This window comes from Biomphalaria glabrata, chromosome 1 (assembly GCF_947242115.1).
Source record: "Biomphalaria glabrata chromosome 1, xgBioGlab47.1, whole genome shotgun sequence".
Lineage (NCBI taxonomy): Eukaryota > Metazoa > Mollusca > Gastropoda > Planorbidae > Biomphalaria > Biomphalaria glabrata.
The window spans coordinates 5,558,527-5,582,468 of NC_074711.1; the positions used below are offsets into that span (position 1 = coordinate 5,558,527).

At 38.6% G+C, this 23,942-nt stretch overlaps 1 protein-coding gene across 2 annotated transcripts in view; it reads right to left on the reverse strand.

The window, feature by feature from the left end:
• Nucleotides 1-23,942, reverse strand: part of LOC106070965 (thrombospondin type-1 domain-containing protein 4-like) — a 150,564-nt gene that overhangs the window by 62,067 nt on the left and 64,555 nt on the right. The window contains exon 1 of one of the 2 annotated variants that reach the window (XM_056018275.1): nucleotides 866-1,094. The exons of the other annotated variant lie outside the window; for it this stretch is intronic. The gene's annotated coding sequence lies outside the window, so the exon portion shown is untranslated. Of the gene's footprint in view, nucleotides 1-865; nucleotides 1,095-23,942 lie in introns of those variants that run through there. 2 annotated transcript variants of the gene reach the window in all.

Sequence of the window (23,942 nt, forward strand, 5' to 3'; positions counted from 1 at the left end):
CATTGCGTTTTCTTTTTTTTTCACACGTTGGAGAAGGGAACAGTGAAAAAAACTTAAAGTCTGAGAATGAAAACTGAGGGTAAGAGAGAATGTGCGTAAGAGAGAGAAAGAGAAAAAAAAAAAGGAAAGAAAAAAGGTTTTGCAATTTTGCATACTTAAAGAATAGAACATTAAACATTCGGCGTAGATCAAATGCTTATGCAAGTATTAATATGTCTAATGTTAACTATTAGCGAACACAATCATAAAAAAGCTTTGAAGCATTTTTTTAAAATGTAAAACTCAAAGCTATCCAAGTAAAATATCAAACTCAGTAAAGTGTTACTGTGCAGCTCATGAAAGAAACATTAATAGTTGTTTAAATAATTAGCAGTTTGACAGAATTGCACTTATAATAGTTCAAAGTTTTAAAATTTACAAAACAATGACATTTAAATTAATCAGGGGAATCAGCTAAGAATATTGTTGCTATCATGGTATCTAATATTATTGTTCAAAACTTTGATCAACTCACGCTGTCTGTCTGTCTGGTACAAATTTTGTACACGTCATTTCTCTCCCTTCCTATTCTCGGATCAAGTTGAAACTTCGCACAATTATATATTGTCCTTAACAAAACACGAATCAATAAAAAAATTAACCAATCAATAAATTAATTAGAGGTAATTAATAAATTTTGTTTGATACAGAAAAGAAGGAAATAAGTCTAAGTTTTAAGAGATATGGATGTAAATGCAGTTATTTCTCTTTTTTTTTTTCAAATTATATTTTTTTATGTTTACTTTTTTCTTATATTTTTAAAGAATTTCTGGACTCTAGCAATACTATTTCTAAAAAAAATTATCTCATGAGCTATTCAACTAACCTGTGGTAAGGATGCGTTATAACTCCACTCCACATTCCTGTAGTCCCTATAAGAATATTGTTTACATACGAATAGCATCAACACTACAAAACGTCCATCTTCAATGAATATAAGGAACGTCTTATTTTCTTCCCTCGAACAAGTCTCATAGTCTGTTGTACTCCAATACGTCAACAGGTGAATAATAAATTTAAAAAAAAGACTTTTCCTGTCTCGAACTAGAGAGGTTTTTATAAAGTCTGTCTGTCCGTCTGCCACGAAGGTGAAGGGACACTATTGACTTTGTGTTTAGTGCTTGCGCACACCTGCAGTTAAAAAAAAAATGTGTGTGTGTGTGTGCGTATTTTAGGAGGGGGCAATATGCTCCATTTTGTATTCTCTTTTTTTTTTTTTTGGAGGGGGGGGGATGACGGTCCAGGATAAAGAACTGAGAGAGACTCCATGCACAAACAACTGTCCAGTCCGTGGTTTTGGAGTTTTACGGACGACATTGCCTACATACTAAAAGCTGCAGTTGTAGTCAGACCATGGGGTGGGGGGGGGGGGTGATTGGGGAGCCACAACGGAGGATTATGTACGTAGTTTGCCCTCTATGCATACACAAGGGGTTGTCATTTTAAAAAAAAAAAGGCCGTGGTTTAGAAAAGTCATAGAATGCATTATTTCAGTCAAATGTCGTCTCATAAAATGTCATCACTTGAATACAAAAGGAAAAGGGGGGGGGGATAAGAGTAGCAATGGTAGACACATTCCTACATTAAGTACAAATACATTAGATACCAATAAACAAATACTTCAAATACAAATACTCACATTGCTTCTCTTGTTTTATAAAAAAAAGTTCTATTGTGTTTCAATATTTCAGGATGGGGAGAAGTGGGTGGCATTTAAGTAAGAGGTATGCTTACAGTATAGGACAAGCTGACTGTTTGATCTTCGATAGGACATGCCGACTGTTTTGTCCTTGATAGGACATGCCGACTGTTTTGTCCTCGATAGGACATGCCGACTGTTTTGTCCTCGATTGGACATGCCGACTGTTTTGTCCTTGATAGGATAAGCATTCCGAGTTGGTCTGATCTATTGAAATTTAAGCTAACTTTCAAACACCCTATGATTTAAAACAGAAATAAATTTTTTATGTCCCTCAGAAATTCCTACAAGAATTTGAAATGTTTGCTTGTTTAGATCTCGTATAAACAAAAACAAAATTTCCAGGGACCTTTTTTCGTATATTTTGCAATTACAACAGATTTCCAAGAAGCTCTGGAAAATATGGAGGCCGCGGAAACCCAGATATTATATATAAGTTATCATTGTTTAATTTAATTTACACGTACCCCCAGGGTAAGGGGAGACTTTGAAGGGGGGGTATGCGTTGCGCCTTATTAACTATGCTAATTTTCCAAAATATCCATGTATTATATTCTATTAACAAATTAAAGTGTGGTGGGAGGGGGGGGGGCGAGGAGTACTCAGCTTTACACAAATTCTAAAAGGGGTACATATAGGTCAAAAGTTTGGGAACACTTTTCTAGTTGTCCACATTCGTCGACCCTTCAGCAGAAAAAAAAAAAAGAAATTACGCCCAAGAAGGACAAAAAAAAAAAACAAACAAAAAAAAAAACAAGGTTGACCTTTCCAAGCAATTATCACATCTTGAAATTCTGGAAGATGGCGTGTGGCTAACTTGGGTGTTTGGATACAACATGCCGTCAACAAATAGACCAACTCATACCCTTCACTACTACCAACCCAAAGAGAAGAGTCACGAAAATAGAGAATAGAGCTTTGAAATCAGCAGTTCTCATTTAAAGAAGCCTCACACGGGTCCACGCCCCACACACACACACATATCCATAGACGAAATAAAATATTAAAATGTTTTAAAATGACTTTTAACTTCAAACAAAGCCTAGACATTTCTGGTGTCAGAACGACTTTAATGACACTTAGTCAATAGGGCAGGGGCGGATTTGCTAATTGGGGAAATGTACGATAAAGACTGTCTAAAATTCTCTTACAAAAGTGCCACCTATAACGTCAAGACAGCCCTTGCATTACCACATTTATAAAGGATCCTTTACACACTTACAAAAGTGCCACCTATAACGTCAAGACAGCCCTTGCATTACCACATTTATAAAGGATCCTTTACACACTTACAAAAGTGCCACCTATAAGGTCAAGACAACCCTTGCATTACCACATTTATAAAAGGTCATTTACACACTTTGGGGGGGGGGGGGGGCGTGGTGGCTAAGTGGCTTAGCGCTTAGCTTCCAAACCGAGAGATCCCTGGTTCTAGTCTCGGTGAAGACAGTGATTTTTGATTTCGGGATATTAACGGTAGCCCCCCTATTGTCCCCACATTTTTAATGGGGACCTGACTCTAGTTGGGGGCGGTTGGTCGTAGTGCTGGTCATATAGCACTCTGCTCTGCATGTGTGTGTGAGTGGGTGCGCGCCTTTGGTGTTGCGCACGCAATGTAGTTAGTTTAGTTCATGGTTAGATGTAAAGTTTGATAGCAGACGATAGTGTTTCGGGAATTTCCGTACAACTTCCGCTATCAGACATTCATAAGGCAACGAAAGCTTTAATAGAAACAGATTCTGAGACCCGGATATTAAACAAAAATATTTTGATATAGGTCAGGGAGATTGTTATCCTCCGGAGTGGAAGAGTGTGCGGGCTGTGTTCAAGCAACATATTTTCCTCAAAGATGAAGATAGTAGCAGCTCGGCAAGATGGTGAGCACACATATTTACAGCTTAGAGAAGAAAGTGAGTCCTGGAGGGTAGAGGAGCTCATTGGTCAGATTATGGCGCGTGCCTGCACACAACAAATGCTGCAGGAAATATGCGGGAAAGAGGTTGTATGACCACCCGCGCCCTAATCTTGCTGATCTAGCGTTGATGTACACACATTGAGCTCGTGCTGGGAGGGGGTATAGTCTTATCCTCACACATGCACCTTTAAAGCCCTGCCAATCATGTGTGAGCTTCAAGCGAGGGCATTGTCTGGCGGACGTCAGAACGCCAGTTCCAAGTTTGTAAATAATAATAATAATAATAATAATACGGCTTGTCCGTAGATTAATGAAGAATGCAGTATTTCCCGTGGCTACGCAGCCCAGCTGTGACCTACATATTTTGCCAAACCTTACGCAGGCATAACCATTGTTCTCGGTTGTCGATTTAGATTTTCTTTTCCCCGTCTACGTCTGTCCTCGGCAGCGGATTTTCGTTTTGTAAATAAAAACAACAACCTAAACAAAACAGCGACCGGAAATGTTTATTTCAAACTCAACGCCACCCAGAGCCTGGGAGATCTTTTCACCAAATGACAATCTGAGGGGATTATTTTTCTTGCAACAATGACTCTATGACTTTATTTTAGATTACACCGAGGACCAACCTTAATAGGCCTACATCAAAAAAAATTATGGAAGTAGAATTGATATAGAATTGAAGTAGAGAAGAAAACCAGTTTTTTTACACTTAAAACTTCTACATCTAGTTAACATATTTTCATTAGTCAACAGCCCCACTACATTGTTACCAAAAGAACAAAAATACGCTTTCAGAAAGACCATCTATAGGAGTAAGAGTAACTAACAATTATATTTTTTTCCTAATTATTATTAGTAACATCCCTATTGCATATGGCCTCCCCCATGCAAACGTAAGATGCAAATAATTTATGAACAAAAAAAATATGAATATTTACTTTACTAACAAGTCAAGGCATCAATGTACCTTTAATATATCTCTAAATTATCACTCAATATATGTTACGCATTGCTATTTTTTTATATATATAAAGATAAACAATAACCTAAACACACATATTATAATTACAAATTACAATTAACGGTATAAACTAATATTTTTCCAAACTCCCACTCCAGACTACGTTCCCCAGACACCATTTTAACTCTAAATACATAATCTCCTCAACGGAACCTAACCAATTAGATACAATAATGTATAAGCTATTCATGTTATTCATGTATCATTGTAATCCCTACAAATACAAAATAGTTTAGCTTGAATTACGAACTTTGAGTCATCTAGTGAAGATCCCAAAAATTGATCTTTATGTCTAGTAGTTTAGCATTTCTATTCTATTTTAAAACATTAATAAATATTGATCGCTACACCTTCATACTTTTCACAATGATCATATGCCATTCTAAGCCATTCTTGGACACATTTGTACCAATGCTCCTTCTTTCCTAGTACTATATGAGCATGGAATGGGTTGCCTGAGTCAGCCAGGAAAACCAATGACTTGACAGAATTTAAGGCATTGATTAACATGCATGACTAAATTGACATAAGAACACGCGTTGGATGTAATCATCTTCTTTTTTTTTTTTGAAGTAACGTCTGCATTTTATAAGATACTCCCTCCTTATCCTATGCAAAAGATTGGTACACTGGAACATACTAATCCCCTTTCTTGAAGTACAGCATGCTGTTTCAAGAGAACACTATGTAAACAAAGCTATTAATAGCAACCAATCGTATTTACGTTCATCAAACAGGAGCATCCGGATTTTTTTTTTAAAGCGACACTTGGAAGAGCCCTCCGTTAGCATCTCGGTGTAAGATGTTTCATCCACTCGACTGGAAGCGGCCGCCAAGGAGGCCTCAGTGTTTGACATGCAATCTCTTCGTGGGGTCCCCCCCGCTCTACGCTGGACCACCCACGAGCTCGTATTGAGCCTGCGTTGATTGAGCCGACGCAAGGATGGCGGTATCCATGTCAGCTGAGATGTCACTGCGCATTCAAATGTCAACATCGTAATTTCTCAAATTTGAGGCCGATGAATGGCCAGGTATGCCGTAATAGATACAGATGCAAGAAATGAGACTTGAGTCAACACCACGAGAGGGTCTTATGAAAGCATGTTTCGATGTCGCCAATTAGTATCGATGGCCTTGTTTGGTAGGGATAAACTACCTATCGGGCATTTTCAGAGTTAATCAGAGCAATTCGCTCTTTGTTTAACACTTTGATTTATGAAAGCCCGCTTGCGCTCTTTATGCAATATATTACAGTAAGAGAGAAAAGAAGAGTAAGCAACAGGGAGAAATTCTGAGGCAATATAATGGAACATAAAGAAAAACGTAAAATAATGAAGAGAAGAAGATTTTTTTAGAGATTTTGAAATAATAATAATAATAAGTCTTGTCTTCGAGTCCAAAGATTAGTGAGGAATACAGTATTGAAATAAGCCAAAATAAACAACATAGGACGCCATCTTGAAATGTCATTGTTGCCAACTTAAAATGAAAAAAAAAAGTTGATACTACGGTACTCCATGGTTCACAAAAAGTATCAAACGAATTCGTTTATCAAGGCTTCCGTATTCTGCTTATAGGATACAACAAAAGGCTTGCTATTTATATATTTACTATAGTACTGTTTTAATTTTTTAAAAAAGCTCTATCTAGAACAGGTGTTCCCAACGTGTGGGTCGCGACCCCTTTGGGGGTAGAATAACGATTTGCCCGGGGTCGCCTAAGACCATTGAAAATATGGATTTTAATACTGCATATGTTACGTCATGCTTTTTTTTAAAACTAGTCACAAAAGTCTGCACCACAAAAATGTTGAATAAGAAATAAGTTAAAAAGTAAAAGTTCCCCTTTCAGACCGTGCGGTCGGCACTCGCTCACATTGTAAAAGTCATCTCTTTCTGTGTCCCACGGCTATCGAGGGTGTCATGTGGCTAGCACAACGACCATCCGCCTTTCCTTTCCCCAACTAATGTCAGGTACCCATTTTGTGTTGGGTGGACTCAAAGATCACCTGGTTAAAAATCCCAGTCTTCGCCGGGGTTGGAACCCATGACCTCGGTTCGGAAGCCAAGCGCTTTACCGCTCAGCCACCGCGACTCCTGAATAAGAAATAGAATAGTAAATAAATACATGTCACAAAGATTCAATTTTATTCATCTACAAGGTAACCATAATAAGAAATATTTATTTCAAGACTATAATGACAATGTTTTCGTGATAAAACATAAAGCACAGGAAACGTATACACTAAGTGAACTGTTTTAAAAAATTATCAAAAGCACAGCTACCTAGGCTTATAATTTTATGGTTGGGGGTCGCCACATAGTAGAGAATCGTAAAAGAGGGTCGGCGACCTAAAAAGGTTGAGAACCGCTGCTCTAGAACAAGTTCACATAATTAGCACAGTTCCATTCAATTGTCCACCTAGTCAACTCTTGTGGTTGAACTTTGACTTAATAAAAAATATGCGTGTCATTGCGTGTAAATACTTAAAACTTTGTTTCTTATCACTATCAATACTTCCGTATTTTTACATCAGATACACAATTACACTAATCGCAATGTTTACTTTGTTCAGGCTCTCTTTGGCATCCACCAACAAAATGTGAATATATATATATATATATATATATAAATTTATTTATTTATTTATAGAAGCTGAAGACAAAAACCTTTTGTGTGTTATTTTTTTGTTTTTAGAAAGGGAGATAATTAATAGAATTTAAAAAAAATACGTAGTCTGCTGCTCTGTTTTGACCAGCTTCCGCCAATTAGTTAATCTTATCTGATAACACGGATGACAACGCTCTCGTGCCATTGATATATGAAATAAGTTAAGGGTTGTATTGTGTTGTCTCTTATCCGGGTGTGCAATAGTCCGTTATTGGGTGCCAAAACATAGAGCAGAATATATTAGCGAATTTATTATTTTAAAATCGGTACTAACAAATATACATAGAGCTCTAAATGCCTGCTGTGTTCGTAACATTTATTTTACATAAAAATCGTAGTAGCCTACCCGACGTGTTTGTAACTAATGTTCATTATTGATATTATGGGAGAGGGAGCTGCTCTATGCTGAGACACATTTCGTGCTTCAGGAGGCGTCGTGAAATGACACACTCTTCGGGGCACGCCTCTGACGAAATGCAGGCAGAATCAAGCGTCGAATCACTATCACTCTATAGTTGATTGTAAATACCTTTGGAATAAGCTTCAATATGCATTGTAAAAACAAAGCAAGCTAAATTTATCGCTCAATATTGCAAGCTTTGTCTCCCTTTTTCTATATTAATTAATTAACTCATTTGTAAATGTTTTTGATTGATTCATGTATTGTCCTCAACAATGACTTATTGTGCAAAGATCCGAGACTTTAAAAAAAAAGATATCTGTTAATAAAACTGAGATTATTTTATTTTATTATTTATTACCATTTATTATCACACGTTATTTTTATACAAAAGGGCGGCTACTGGTAGGCATGTAGTTGCTAGAAGAGTGACAACCCCTTAATAAAAAAAAAAAGATTCATGCTGTATCTTTAGTTACACTTTAGTATCTTCACTGATTTCTTTATTTGCACCTATAAATTGAAATCTTCAGTCAAAGTCTGTCCTATGGGGTCCTCTTTATTCTGCCCTCTGGTTCAGGTCGGACATGTCGAAGTGACCTCTTTATCAGATCTTTTTTTATGGTGTGTTGAGGAAAACAAAAAATAGCAATTAAAAAAAAATATGGAATTTTATTGGCTGATATTATCTCCCCCGTTTTTATGTCCCTTTCTAATTAGCATACTTTTAATGCCACCCGCAAGTGTTTGAATGTTGAAAGTAAAGAGGACCATAAAACTTACACATGTTTTTTTTAAATTTAATGTTATGTCTTAACAGGGAAGGTTCTCAGCACGCTGAAAGCCACATTCTGGACAGTGAAGCTTCAATGTCGTCTGTGTAACAGTAATGTATATATACTAGTGTGTATATATATATATATATTTATGTAAATTGCGTGTTCACAGAGGCTGTCTTGTCATTATTTAGTACAACCCTTATTTTGTATTTTATTTATTAGAGATCACCGCTAATTAGAGACCCCCCCCCCTTTTCCCCCTTTTGAAAGAAACTTTGCTTGCCAACTTCGCTAATCTCTAGATCTATATTTATCCGAAGATCGCTTTTTTTTTTTTTTTATTTCAGTCTATGTTCTTTACCTACCGCATTGCGCCATGCCCTAAACACGTGCTCAGTAGGCATCCAGATCACATATTTGTTTGTCCTTTCCAGTAATACCCATTGTCTAATCACATAAACTGACGGAGACTATCCCCATTGTCTAATCGCATAAACTGACGGAGACTATCGCATATACAACTTGGCATTTCCCTTTGACGCCATTTTTTTTTTCACAGAAAACAAAACACAAATTTATGAAGATCTATGCAGTCTTCTTTCTCAGTGGCAGATGTCTTCTTCCTTTCATATAGCACACCGATATGTCCTCTTTCACATTCTGTATGTCCTCTTCACATTCTGTATGTCCTCTTTCACTCTGTTATGGAGTGTGTGTGTGTGTGTGTGTGTGTGTATCTTGTCTGATGTAATACGTGTGTTGTGTTGACTAAAATGCTTTTGCATGTGCCGGTATAAAGAAGAGGAGCGACTGATGGAAGAGAGACTGTGTCGGAAACGGAAACACATGTAAATACAAAATGGCGAGGAGTCTAAGTGAGTTGAGTGATATATTTTTCAATCCTTTAACATCTAGAGATTGAATGTGTATTTTTTTCATTTGTACACTGAAATCAAAAGCATAGAGATATTTATTAATAAAACTGAGATTATTTCGTTCATAAAAAGTAGATTTCAACTTTTTATTCAATATTGAATAAGTGTATAGGCCCTATATGCGCCTACAAAGTAAACAAGAGTTATCTGTCTTGTGCTACAACACATCACACATGCCACATCAACACATTTCCACTCATATTTAATTAGAATGGGTACCTGACTTAAGTTGGGGATAGTAAAGGCGGTTGGTCGTTGTGCTGGCCACATGACACCCTGCTCGATAACCGTGGGCCAAAGAAACATATGACCTTAACTACATCTGCCCTGAAGATCGCAAGGTCTCAAAAAAAGGGTTGGGGGGGGGGGACTTAAAGGCATGTATGAATGAAACTATAGTGTGAACAAATATCAGGTTTATGTTTCCCAAACTGTGTTCCACGGAACCCTAGTGTTCCCCGATGCCTGAATAGATGTTTTACGAACTACTGGAATAAGTTAACACATATTTGTAAAATGTAAAATGTTTTACATGTTTCGGATGTTCCTCCAGAGTTGAAGATAATTACTTCCTAGTCCAAACCTCCCGCAGGACGACGGGGGATGGGAGCGGGCAGGGTTTGAGCCCTGGACCATCGATAAATCTGAACGACAGTCCAGCGCGCAAACCGCACGACCAGGCAGCCATCATCTCTCTACAAAAGTAAGCAAAGTGTTCCGCTAACTACTCAGAATGAGCGAAGGTTTCCCCTTAAAGAGAAAAGGTTGGGAGACACTGACTTAGAGAGTAGCGGGAAGAGACAAACAGAGAAGGGGGGGGGGGGAGAGACACATAACAAGTAATGGTCTTGATCATGTGACCGAGCTGTGTACTTCCACTTCCAAGGCTTAGGCATGTAAAACAATGAAACGGGGGAGGAGGAGGAGGAGAAGGAGGGGGTGGTGTAATGTTTCTATTTTGTTGCGGGTCCTTAGGTCACGCTGACATTCTCTTCCCCCCCCCTCTCCCACCACCAAACAAGACAATGATGTCATAGACAGAGACTGACAGACTCTCGCTATTCGTAGTCACGAAAAGAGGCAGGAGTCTGACAATCATAACGGAATGCTCACGTCTGCAGTGTGTGTAGGTCACGCTGACATAAAATCACCCGGGGGGGGGGAAACAACTTTAAGGTCATTGAACAAAAAAAAATGTATGTCACGCAGTACGCACTGAATTTTAACGACTGGTGTTTGCCTTTAACAGTTCACTGAATCAGTGGCGTATCTTACATAAATTTACATGGAGAGAGGAGCGATAGATGTCTGATAATTGTTTATCGTTTCTCCGTACCGTGAAAGCTATCCGTAAAAAGTTCAGGTGCCCTAAAGACATTTGTTGTGTAGGAATTTCCTAAAAGCCCGTTTACCGCAAAATCAACTATTAGTCTACGTTAAAGAACCTGTTAGCTATAAATCACAAGCTTAGCCGAGAGATAAATATGTAAGCCCGTTACACACTTAGTTACTTTCACGGATAGTCACAAATTATGAAGTTTTAGGCCAATGTTAGAACTTATCAAGTATTATATTAGGACAGCGGTTCTCAACTTTTAAGCTCGGCGACCCCTTTTTACAATCCCCCACTGTGCCGCGACCCCCCCCCCCCCTTACACAAATACAGAATTGTAGGGTAGACAATAACAATCCATATTTTCGATGGTCTTAGGCGACCCCTGGCAAATGGTCAATCGACCCCCAAAGGGGTCGCGATCCACATGTTGAGAACCCCTGTCTTAGGACATATCAAGCATTACTTTAGGGACTGTCAAGAATTATATTATAACCTTTCATGTATTATTTAACTTTTTTTTCGATAATTATACATTTATTATGTTTTATCAAATATAAAATCTAGCAAATATTGTCACAAAATATCAATTAAACCCAATAATATAAACCATTTTAGTCCTAATGAATTTGCATTACTTAGAACAGATAATATAATCATATTTTAAATTATGATAGATCATAAACTTATGATCACACTTCATCACCTACTATAGAACATAAATTCTATTATTTTAAATCACATTGTCGCAATGTTGTTATTGTGCACTATATCAAAGTGTATGAAAATACTTTTCTGCAATTTACCGTTAAGCATAAAGCTTAGATCTTTTTGCATAATTAGTAGACTATTATTTCGGAAAATTCATTAATAAATATAATCCAAGTTTGTTGTTAACAAGATTAATTAGGCCTAGTTAAACACACACCCACCCACACACCACACAGGAAACCGCATGATGTAATAATCTTAAGGAATAGAACGATCAAATTATACCTTAATTGAAGATAAGATTTTTGTTTGTTTCAACAAGCGGTTCAGTGTTAGGCCAGTAATTAATTGCTTCAAACACATTGTTCTACGAGAAACAAGGCTGGCGTTGCGATGGACACGCGGATATGGGATTGTACCACTTCCTGCATTCCCCACCGATTTAATGCTGATGAGAATAACAAGAAAAACCCAGAAACAGAGATCGTTTACTATTTTTAATTTTTGTAAAGGTGTCCGCTGCCTGGAATGCCTGTATTCTTGCCCCTAAATAACCATGTTCCTACAACTTCCGAAACGACAGGGGAAATAATTGGTCCAGGGGTCGGCAACCTGCGGCTCGCGAGCCACATGCGGCTCTTTGGACGTGAAGCTGCGGCTCTTTAGTTCCATACGCAAATATTATTTATTTTATCGAAACATTTTTCAGAATAGTTCTGAATCGTTTAATGAAGAATAGGCACCGATTCTATCTCTCAGCTAACCCAGATTACACGCGTCGTAAGTGTCGTCAGTCGTTGGAAGCTCTCAAATGAGAGGTTTTTCTATGTAGGTTTTAATTCGCTTTCGACGCAAGACGAAACGGCATCTTCACTACGTGCTTTGGCTGTGACGTATAGTTTGTTGTTTCAAGTAAATGAGTTAGAAGCCAATAATCTACAAGTAATGCTAATCTGGCAAGATTTGCGGTACCAATAGAAATTGCACAGAAAGGCAAACCATTTTCAGATGGTGAGTATGTCAAAGACTGCTTCCTACGTGCGTCTGAAGAACTGTTTCGTGATTTAAAAAAACAACAAAAAAAAACAAAAAAAACAACAGAAACCTTGACAAAAAAAGTCAAAGATATGCCACTATCCGCCAAAACAGTACAAGAATAGCTAAAATATCTTCAAATGTAACATATTTGCAGGTGGAAGATATTCAACTTTCTTCTGCCTTATCACTTGCTAGTCTTGTGACATAAAAGGCACGGCATAAATTGCCCATTTTGTCAGGTATATGTCTTCCCAAGATCCAAAAGAAGATCTTCCAGGATTGCTACTCTCATGACAAACTAGAGGGGAAGATAGAGCGAATGCGGTGCAAAAAATGCCTTGAAGACAAATAAGATCGAGTTAAAATCGTTTAAACGGCAACAGATGGAGTCAGAAGTATGACAGGAAAAAAAAGGAGCAACAACGATTCTTTGGAGCCAAATAAACCACCGAATTCTTACATTTCACATACACCAAGAAACACTTTGTGCCCTAACATTTATGGCCGGAATAGTTGAGGTTATAAATTGATAATCAAGATTGTTAACATCATATCAAAAGCACTCTACAATCTTCAGTTAAAAGAACTCTTTAACGAGATGGAGAGACAGTAATCCGACATCCTTCTTTACAATAAAGTGCGATGGCTTGAAACGTTTTGCTTGAATGAAATATATATATTCCTAAATTTAAAAAAGCATTAATCACCCTGAATAAGAGAACGACAAATGGTCGCAAAAATTGTACTTTATGGTAGATATAACAGCGAAAGTAAATGAGCTGAATCTAAAACTGCAAGGAAAGTAAAACCCAGCCTATGTTTAGGTAGAAGAATTAGTTAATTTTGAAGAAAAATTAATTCTTTTGGCAGAAGATATGCACTTACTTCATTTTAAATGTCTAAAGTAGTTATCGCGATAAAAACCAGTGCAACTATGACACAAATTACTTCAGCGCAGTTATAAAAAAAATCAAAGATGAATTTCTTGACAGATTTGAGCAGTTCAACAAAACTATTCTATCATTCCTAATAAATCCTCTCAAAACAAATCGTAACGAAATCCACATTGAGCCATTTGAAATTGAAACTGAATCCCTAAAAATTAAATGGATCGATTTAAAAAGTAAAGCTTTGTGAAGTTGAAAAAGTTGGAGGTCCAGAAATGTATGCACATTACGCAACAAATGTGACAACTTTCAAAGAAATGTCTCGAGTTGAGGCCCTTAGCCTATATTTGACGCATGGAATAGTCTTCCAGAATGCTACAGTGAGGTGACGTTGGCATTTGAAGTACTTACTATCTTCGGATCGACATATTCGTGCGAGCAAGTGTTATATTCATAGATAAATAGTAGTACAGTAAGAAGTCAACTAACAAATGAAAATTTAGAGTCGTGTTTGAAACTAAAAACAGGTTATGAGCCAAATGTATTCAAACTTTCTAAAACCATGCAAAGCCAACCTCCCATTGAAGTTAGTGTAGTAAGTAATTGTTTAACTGCTTTTGTTGTTACCGAAAGAAAAAAAAATCAAATAAAACCATATATATATTATCTAATTTGGTGTGAAAAACACGTACATATGAATTAATATATTCGTTTTTTTTTTATTAAAAAATTAATTTTGTGAGTAGGGCCTACTATTTATTGTTGGCAAGAAAAAAATCTTGTGGCTCTTTAAAAACTTTAAAATTTGGTAAATTGTAATTTTTGGCTCTTTCAACCGAAAAGGTTGCCGACCCCTGTACTATACAAGTGTATCTGTCCGAGTTACTGGCATATATCAGGCCTGACGATTACGTAACATGGCTACTTACTGCTGTCAGTGGTTCTCAACTTGAAGTAACATTTTCTTTTTTTTTTACATTCTAATTGCTCTTTTTGATATTTTTTTTCTTTGAGTTTCGATAACTTCTAAGAAGACTTTTTTGTCCAATATTTTTCTTCCCAAGACTTTTCTTTCCAAGACTTTTCCTTCCAAGACATTTCTTACCAAGACTTTTCTTCCCAAGACTTTTCTTTCCGAGACTTTTCTTTCCAAGACTTTTCTTTCGAAAAATTTTCCTTCCAAGACTTCTTTTCCCAAGACATTTTTTTCCAAGACTTTTCTTTCCTAGACTTTTCTTTCCAAGACTTTTCTTACCAAGGCCCTTGATCTCAAGACCATGCTGCCATCCCAAGAACTTTCTTCCCAAGACTTTATTTTTGGAAATTTCGAATGTGATTAGCTTTTCACGAGATTTGTGTTTTAACAAAAAAAGAAAGAAAAATATCAGAAAAAAATTGCAAAGACAAAGATGACCATTCCATGTTATTATGCTTTTCTCAAGACAGAATGTAATTTCTGTTGACTCATACATGTGTAAGACTTGGGTGTGGATCCTAAACTCGTGGGTACACTCATGCCTACATAAATAATGATGGCAATGTCTTCTATTTCGAAGATGAATGATGAGTGGGATATTTCACATGGCTACGCAAAACTTGTTTTGACCTGCATATGTTTCCATCTCTGATGCAGACAAAGCCGTTGTCCGCCAGGGATCTGTTTAAGTTGTGTTTTCTGCGCCTGTGCTCTACTAGGGCTTTCCTCTGGGCCTTATATGTGTGTCCTCTACAAGGGCTTTCCTCTGGGCCTCATATGTGTGTCCTCTACTAGGGATTTCCTCTAGGCCTCACATGTGTGTCCTCTACAAGGGCTTTCCTCTGGGCCACACATGTGTGTCCTCTACAAGGGCTTTTCTCTGGGCCTCACATGTGTGTCCTCTACAAGGGCTTTCCTCTGGGCCACACATGAGTGTCCTCTACAAGGGCTTTTCTCTGGGCCGCACATGTGTGTCCTCTACAAGGGCTTTCCTCTGGGCCTCACATGTGTGTCCTCTACAAGGGCTTTACTCTGGGCCTCACATGTGTGCCTCTACAAGGGCGTTCCTCTGGACCTCACATGTGTGTCCTCTACTAGAGCTTTCTTCTGGGCCTCACATGTGTGTCCTATACAAGGGCTTTCCTCTGGGCCTCACATGTGTGTCCTATACAAGGGCTTTCCTCTGGGCCTCACATGTGTGTCCTATACAAGGGCTTTCCTCTGAGCCTCACATGTGTGTCCTCTACAAGGGATTTACTCTGGGCCTCACATGTGTGTCATCTACAAGGGCTTTACTCTGGGCCTCACATGTGTGCCTCTACAAGGGCGTTCCTCTGGACCTCACATGTGTGTCCTATACAAGGGCTTTCCTCTGGGCCTCACATGTGTGTCCTATACAAGGGCTTTCCTCTGGGCCTCATATGTGTGTCCTATACAAGGGCTTTCCTCTGGGCCTCACATGTGTGTCCTATACAAATGCTTTCCTCTGGGCCTCATATGTGTGTCCTATACAAGGGCTTTCCTCAGGGCCTCACATGTGTGTCCTATAGAAGGGCTTTCCTTTGGACCTCATATGTGTGTCCTCTACTAGGGCTTTCCTCTGGGCCTCATATGTGTGTCCTCTACTAGGGCTTTCCTCTGGGCCTCATATGTGTGTCCTCTACTAGGGCTTTCCTCTGGACCTCACATGTGTGTCCTCTACAAAGGCTTTCCTCTGGGCCTCACATGTGTGTCCGGCGGCCTTAAAGCTCTAATGCCTACATTAAGTTCTTTACAAACTAGTCATGTGACAGTACAGTAGTCATGTTATGTACAGTACAATCATGTTATGTACAGTACAGTCATGTTATGTACAGTACAGTCATGTTATGTACAGTACAGTCATGTTATTTACAGTACAGTCATGTTACGTACATTACAGTCATGTTATGTACTGTACAGTCATGTTATTTACAGTACAGTCATGTTATGTACAGTACAGTCATGTTATGTACTGTACAGTCATGTTATGTACAGTACAGTCATGTTATGAACTGTACAGTCATGTTATGTACAGTACAGTCATGTTATGTACAGTACAGGATTGGATTTTTGGATTTGAGGCACATCGGCACAATTTAGGTCATGTCGTGCCTGCAGTCCCTTAAGGACTACTCTCTCTCTAAACAACAAGGGCCAGATTCTATACAGTCATATAATTAAAATCAAGGTCTATTCACAGTTAAAATAGTAAAGGTAGTAAAAATTTAAATATTTGGTAAAAATCTAATGTAAATAGTGCATGTTCACAAATTCAGAAATCAGATCTTCGTAGATAGCCCCACTTCCCGAATAAAGCCCAGTACCTTCCCAGGGTCGACATTATTAAATAGTGTTTTTAGATTAGTGGCTCTAAAATATTTCGCCATGACATCCTGGTATCTGGGGCAATCAACGAGGATATGTTCCACGGTGAGGCGAGAGTCACAGTACTCGCAAAGTGGGGGCTCCTCTCTCTTCAGTACAAAAGAGTGCGTGATGTAGGTGTGGCCAATCCTAAGTCTGGACATGGTCGTGCTACCACGCCTTGTCAGACCCTTAGATGTGGGCCGCCACCTGACATCCGCCACAATCTGCCTGAGTTTACTGTGAGTCTCAGCCTCCCATCGGTTCTGCCACTCTCGATAGGTGGCAGAGGCAATACTTTGTCTCAGGTCCGAGTAGGGAATTTGGGTTCCTGACACCGCATGATTTAGGGCTCTCTTTGCTTCTCTGTCTGCGGCTTCGTTTCCCTCAATGCCAACATGGGAGGGGACCCAGATGAAGGTGACATCCCTACGGTCGGCTGTTATTAGGTCCAACAGCTGTACAGTACAGTCATGTTATGTACAGTACAGTCACGTTATGTACAGTAATAATATTTAGGTTAAGACTGAGGGGAAAAAAACACTGTGAGTGCACTGAGCGACAGGTATTCTTTTCCAATCATGCACCTGGAGTGAGCCAACGGTGAGCACTCACTAATTGAGATGTCAACACTTTCTTAAGTGTACGCTGCTTTTTCTTTTAGAACACACCTGAGGAGGCATGCAGGTGGATTTCGTAAATCATAGGAATTGTTCGACAATGGTGTAAGGATAGTCTTGGGTTCAAACGGAAACTCCCAGTATTTTTTTCTAACATAAAAAAAAGTTGGTTCTTTTTTCAAGAAAATCCATTCTTTATAAAGCTGATGACTGCTTGTAAGAGTAATTACTTTGCTCTTAATAATTGGAGGAGCCCAATGTATAAATCTACTCAACATAAAATTAACGCATAGTTTTTTCGACTCAGAACCGGACACTACAGAATGAGACAACATATGTTCCGGAAGCTTAACGTCAGGACGAGCGAAATCTTCCCTTGTAGAGATTGCTGGCCATGTCCTTCAAAGCTGCATACTATATCAAGAGGCTCGAACAAGACTCTGGCCCCAAAAACCCTCCTATAGATCAAAAACTATACGGAGAACTGCCTGATCTGGAAACCACTGCGCGGTTCATCTCAGATATAGAATTACTGATCTAAACCCTCCGACAAGTAAAATGAGAACGAAGAAGAAGAAAATATACAATTCTAGTTTGAGGATATAGATGCAGACATAGACATAAATAAATATAGACTGGCCGAAGGAAGTAACTTCATGTAACTTGAAAACATGTATATCTATTGTATTCGGATTTCCGAATTATGAAAAATTACATGATCTTCATTCTTAGAGATTAAACAAAACTACACTGCCTCCTTATTTACAATATATATAGGTGTGTGGCTGAAATAGACATGAATACTTAACTTTTATACTGCTCATAAATGCTGTATAATAAAGTACACAAAATTGCAAGTCACAAATTTTCGTTTCAAAAAACTCTTTAATCGGCCAGTCTATATCTATTTATGTCTATGGGTGCAGACTTGAAACATTGTAAGCCAGCAGTCTAATTCAGAAGACTGAAGCTAGCTAGAGCTATGGTATATAAGGTTCAAGTATAGTCCGGCTAATGAGTTCTACATAAGACGGTGCGCAAATTGTTTTTCAACGACTGTCACTTTATTTAACTCAGTTAATGAACATGTGCTGAAATTTTCACTAACGTATCCTCAAGATATAGATCTTCTGACCAAATTTAATTTTAAAATGATCATATTTTTAAAAATTGAAACGGTAAAACCATGAGTTTTACCCATGTGGCCAATTAGCAAGTGATTTTTTTCCCCCTAAACTATCAATTTTTTTTGAAAAAAATGTATCGAGATGTTTTCGAGATCCGTGCCCGCCCACTCAGGCAGGTTCCACCCAAGAAGAGTTTGCAAGTTAATAAGAGGAATTGTAACAAGCAAAATATTTTTTAAAAAATCATTATAAAAAAAAAAGGGGGGGGGAGAACTCCGTCCTTGAAATAACTGGACCTTTGAATAACCAGACTATGTGAATAATCGAAACTTAGCTAGAACGTCTGTTTCATTGAACGAAAGTATAATTCAGGTTCCAGATGTAGCGTTTAAGACATGTACCTTGTTCGTACGTAGTTGCATTTCATGGTACATAACAGTCACATTACAAGATCTATGGGGCTCGCAAAGACCTTCCTTCAGGGAACAGTGCCAGGAAAGGAAGAAGAGGCAGACAGAAAAAGACAACATTAAAGAATAAACAGGCCTGCCATTGAGAGAGGTTCTAAACAAGGCAAAAAAAAAGGGAGGAATGGAGAAAGACGGTCGACAAATCTTGCCCGGTGCCCCCAACGGTCCAACAGACTAAGTGATGGGTAATAGGTAAAAGGTAAAAAAAGGTAAACAGTCACATTGCAATTGTACCTTTGGTCATTTTGCTCGGCAAGACGTACCCATTTCATCTGACATGCAACAATTTTAGAATGAATTTTTTAAAATATTTACTTTGAAAAATTATGATTTTTTGTTGGGTTAAAAAAATATGCATATCTCTAATAAAACATTTAAACCCAAGGTTTCCCTACAGGCCAAAGCTACGAGCCGGTTCTCTTTACGTATGTACAAATGCAGCAACACTATTTAAGCGTATTTCTAACAGACAGATTTTTTTCCAATGTTCAACTAAAATATGCTCTTCTGTCGTCTGATCTTTGTTTGTTTGGTTTTTTTTACTATTTAAGCCAGAGAAATCCGTTTCGACTTTCACCAAACGACCTTACTTTCCCCAACTTAAGTCAGGTACCCATTAGAGTTGGGCGCTGAATAAATCCCAGAAATTTAAAGATCCCAGTCTTCAACGAGATTGGAACCAAGGACCCCAGGTTCGGAATAAGCTTCTCAAGCCACCGCTCCCCCCCCCCCCCACCCGAACAACTTTTGGAAAACCCTGGTATACAGAAAACTAATAAGGCAGAAGTTAGTTTAGATAGGCAGAAGGTAGTTTAGACAGGCAGAAGGTAGTTTAGACAGGCAGAAGGTAGTTTAGACAGGCAGAAGTTAGTTTAGACAGACTGAAGGTAGTTTAGACAGGCAGAAGTTAGTTTAGATAGGCAGAAGTTAGTTTAGATAGGCAGAAGGTAGTTTAGACAGGCAGAAGGTAGTTTAGACAGGCAGAAGTTGGTTTAGACAGGCAGAAGTTGGTTTAGACAGGCAGAAGTTAGTTTAGACAGGCAGAAGTTAGTTTAGACAGGCAGAAGCTCCTGGTAAATCAGGTGGCAGCGGGAAATCTGTTCGCCCCTACCACCCTCTGGATCTGCCAGTGCATATGGGTCTGTGTAGTCCAATAAATTACTGCATTCATCCTTACACTTCGGAATAGACGACATCGCCTTACATGTTTTCATGAGCTCAACGAAAAACGATGTAAATACTGGCTCCAGCTCTCACTACAAACCAGACAATGGAGGTCACAAGCAGACGTGATTTCGAGAGTGTTTTTTTGGTTGCATCTCCCTCGACAGACGCCTTGAGATACAACGATGTTGATTGGCCAATTAAACTTGAGATACAACGATGTTGATTGGCCAATTAAGAGGAGGATACAAAAAGACTATTTGAACTTCTGAATATTTTAATAGAAGGGAGCGACGTCGATGATGGATTCTCTCGCAAGTTCGACAAATTCGAACATGGGAAATTACCCCCGTCGGCGCAACACTGAGACATCTGATTGGCCACGTCGTGATTCGGAATCGAGGCTTTCATTGGTTTAATTTCAGCACTCTGATGTTAAAGGTCAGGGTCTTTCGTCATACAACACAATAACCCTACGATTAAGACCCAAGGGTTTAGAAAATCTTCACATTTCCTGCTGAGCGCGCATGCGTGTGCTCCTGTAGACAGGAAATGTGATCAGATGAAGTGAGTTACTTCTCATTAGCATAACTAGCGGACGTGAGGTCATTGTGAAACAGAGGATGAGATCATTAAGTGTGTGTGTGTGTTGTTTTATGTAACTTTCTCTTGTGGCTTGCTTCTAGGGGTGTTAAGCCGAGACCAAGCGTTATAGAGGGCCTCACCAATATCCTGCAACGTCACAGCCTGATGGCAGTTTAAACCAATAGCTCGCTGCCACGTTGTACAGACCGGTAAAATTACTAGACTTGGAAAGATACTTCAGGACAGAAGATTTAAAAGTAAAGTAGCTAATATACATGAAACACTAAACAATATAAAAAAAAAAAAATATCCTCAAAAGACACAAAGACAGAGGCACAATTCTTATTCCATATGCTAAGTTTATATAGCAAAGTTTAATTTACTAATTGACAAGCCTGACACTATTTTATCATTACTGAGTCCCCATACAGTATAGGGATTTCCAAAAATTTCATTACACTTATTGATGTTCTATTTTGTAGTACTGCAAAAGATGAAGTTTACAATTTTTTATTTATCGAACAAGGTAACAAAATTATAGGGTGATATTATAAGTTGTATATATATATATATATTTAAATATGTATTACAATATATAATTTAGTATAAATAGCATTGATGTCATCTTAACTTCTGCAGTAGTGTCCGTCATCTAAATTTCTAACACAGTTACATACTGTTTATTCGTGTATACTGAATGGTTTTAAAATGTTTGTTTACACCCCGACTGATATGACAATTACCTCCCATTTAATTGCACTGGCCTGGACCGATAGAACAATCGAGCAATGATTTGAATTTGATTTAAGGTCATACTCTTGATAATGGTGTGAGGTTTCATGGCTCTGGCAATATTAACTCTTGGTAATGGTGTGAGGTTTCATGGCTCTGGCAATATTAACTCTTGGTAATGGTGTGAGGTTTCATGGCTCTGGCAATATTAACTCTTGGTAATGGTGTGAGGTTTCATGGCTCTGGCAATATTAACTCTTGGTAATGGTGTGAGGTTTCATGGCTCTGGCAATATTAACTCTTGGTAATGGTGTGAGGTTTCATGGCTCTGGCAATATTAACTCTTGGTAATGGTGTGAGGTTTCATGGCTCTGGCAATATTAACTCTTGGTAATGGTGTGAGGTTTCATGGCTCTGGCAATATTAACTCTTGGTAATGGTGTGAGGTTTCATGGCTCTGGCAATATTAACTCTTGGTAATGGTGTGAGGTTACATGGCTCTGGCAATATTAACTCTTGGTAATGGTGTGAGGTTTCATGGCTCTGGCAATTCTGAGAGCCACCAAATACAAAGCTTCAAGGGGCTGCTATGTTTTAATTATTATGCTACTGGACACCTGAGTCAAGTCAGGATTTCTTGGCTCCATCAGCCTTCAAAACTAAAATACTGGATGTCTTTATCCGCAAAGCTGGGACGGTTGTTCGGCCTCATACATAGGGCAGAGGGAACTTCAATACAAAACTTCAATACCAATGACGCATTTGTCACCCCCACTTTTTATTTTATTGATGCTAGACGATCGTTTCATTATTTGTGTGATAATAATGTAATCTCAGTAATGCCCTTCTCCTTCATCATTAGAAATGTAAATGCGGACCAAGCATGGTACAAATAGGCTGGTTACAACACGTGAAAAACGGAGAACAAACTTTCGTTCAAAAATAGCCAAAACAAAAATATATAAACAAATTCGACGGTCTTAGGCGACCCCTGGCTGATGGTCATTCGACCCCCCAAAGGAGTCGCGACCCACAGGTTGAGAACCCCTGACCTAGGGGGCGAACAATTACCTCGTTGTAACGATGCAATTCTAGCCTGTACACATAGTTAGAATAAGCCTGAAACTATACTTTTAGGGTCTGCCATTCTCCAAGATATCTTCTAGAGCAGGGGTTCTCAACCTGTGGGTCGCGACCCCTTTGGGGGTCGATTGACGATTTGCCAGGGGTCGCCAAAGACCATTGAAAAAATGGATTGTTATTGTCTATTCTTCTATTGCTGTGTGTGTGTGCGGGGGGGGTCGCGGCTAAGTGGGGGATTGTTAAAGGGGGTCGCCGAGCATAAAAGGTTGAGAACCGCTGTTCTGGAGTGTGTTCCCAAAATTCCTATTTGCTAGAGAGACCCAGAAAAAAAAACATCATTCACAGGACAGGTCCTGAGTTTTTACATATTTTAATACTCTTGCATACTTGATCTGTTGAGTAGAGGCTCTATGTTCCAATTGATGCAGCTTGCAATGCAGACGTGGAATAGAACCATAATTTAATTCTGTCTGGTAATTGCAGGCTTGCTGTTACCGGTCCCAAACAGCTAGTAGACAAGTCAAACCGTTGCAGGCGTGATGTAGAGCGGATGGAGGTCTTGTCCTAACTACTTCAATGCTTTCTCGCACCTAAGAATTGCTTAGTCACGTGACATCAAGAGGCAGAAGAGGAGATAGAGAAAGCGATGAAAAGACAGCAAAGACTGGACTTGGCCTGACATTGAAAGAGATTCGATTGAAGGCGAAAGACAGAGAGGAATGGAGAAAGACATAGAACAGATCATATGTGGTTCCCCAACGGTTTAACAGACTAATGGTTAGATGTAGGTAAAAAATGACAGCAACCATCCTGATATTATATTTTCTTTTGTTTGTTTAACCGATCCATCTCTTTCTCTCTCTCTCTCTCTTTCTCTCTCTCTCTTTCTCTCTCTCTCTTTTTTTTTTTTTCTCTCTCTCTCTCTCTCTCTTTCTCTCTCTCTCTCTTTCTCTCTCTCTTTCTCTCTCTCTCTCTCTCTTTTTCTCTCTCTCTCTCTTTCTCTCTCTCTCTCTTTCTCTCTTTCTTTCTCTCTCTCTCTCTCTCTCTCTCTCTCACTTAAACACCCAGTCACTTTGAGAATTAAAAGTCACGTGTTACGGTAACATACATTACGGTGTCTGTAATTACACAGTACACTACAGTACATGGGGCACTGGACACCCAAGGGGTAATTAACCCATTCAATCCGCTAACAGACAGACGGTCTAATTTCCCTTGTTTTTTGTTTTTGTTTTTTTTTCACCCAAACTTGTTTACTAGGAATAAACTACAGTAGGAATAGGAATATAGGAATTAATAGGAATTAAAACATATCATGTCGACTAATTCTATATCCGTAATAAAAAACATTTAAATAATATTATGTTTAC